Below are 1,163 nucleotides of genomic sequence, written 5' to 3'. Positions count from 1 at the left end.
AACCAAACGTTGGGTGCCAGGTGAAGGCGTAAGTCACAAACAATGCCACACCAGTTTGGAATTATGATTAATAGGGTGGTATTTATTTAAAGAGGAAAAAACTTACAGATAACCATCCCAGACAACAGCCCTCTGCGCAATCAGGAAGGAGTCTAGTCGCCAGAAACGGAGCAGGAAGCAAAGAGAGCGAGAAAGGAAGTAGCTGCTTTTTTAAAGGGAGAGAGACCGTGCCCCAATGGGCTGGTATCTCAGCAGCTATAGGCTGGAGGAGTGGAAGGACCTCCCGCAACAAAGATCATTTTTGCATGTTTCCATTCATAGAAAAAAATGTGAGATTAACTAGAATTTATTGCAAGCATTTCTGTCCCATTCATAAAAGCACAAAATAATTTTTGACAAAGTTAAACCTGAATTTCATAGAATAGAATTTTATTGCTAAAACAAGATGGTATTTTTCATCACTTAGTAATAAAAAAAAATCTTACAGTGCCAAGTAAGAATATAATGGCATTATCATTTGGACCTAATTAAATAAGGTAGTAGTTTCCATTCTACTGTAAATCTTACACAGAAATAAAACATATTTCAATAAAATGTCATTTTCTGTTATACTTTAATTACCTCTGCTTTTATTAAAAGTCAAACAAAGCAATGCTTCTGTGGGTCAATGAAAGTGGCATTTACAAAATCAGAAAAACGGTTGTGATGGAAGTGGTACTTGGTCTGGAAAACATCTGCTGTTCCATTACATATCATTACAGTTATATTTGATTTCCATACATAACATTGTTTGCATCTGTCCTCATCATTTTTCCAGCACATATTTATAGCATATTAACACTCACTCTTTCCTCTGTTATACAACATTTTTTTTTTGCAATGCTGAATCAGTGCTGTTATATATGTCAGAAAAAGGCGAACATTTATCACTGTTCTGGCATTTAGGTACCTGATCTGAGGTATTCTCAGAAGATGTCAGAAGGGACTGTTTGCACTGAGTGTTATCAAACAGCTTATATAATTAAATCAAGCAGGATAAATAATTTGGATTGCATATACAGATTATATACTTTCGAGGATACAATGCTGCCATTGATTTTATCCTATTGTCACGCCGTATAGGATTACAGTTTATAGAGCCATTTGGAAAATATGATCTTTAT

Source organism: Microtus ochrogaster, unplaced genomic scaffold, assembly GCF_000317375.1.
Source record: "Microtus ochrogaster isolate Prairie Vole_2 unplaced genomic scaffold, MicOch1.0 UNK13, whole genome shotgun sequence".
Classification (NCBI taxonomy): Eukaryota; Metazoa; Chordata; class Mammalia; order Rodentia; family Cricetidae; genus Microtus; species Microtus ochrogaster.
Note: the sequence above shows the minus strand (reverse complement) of the source record.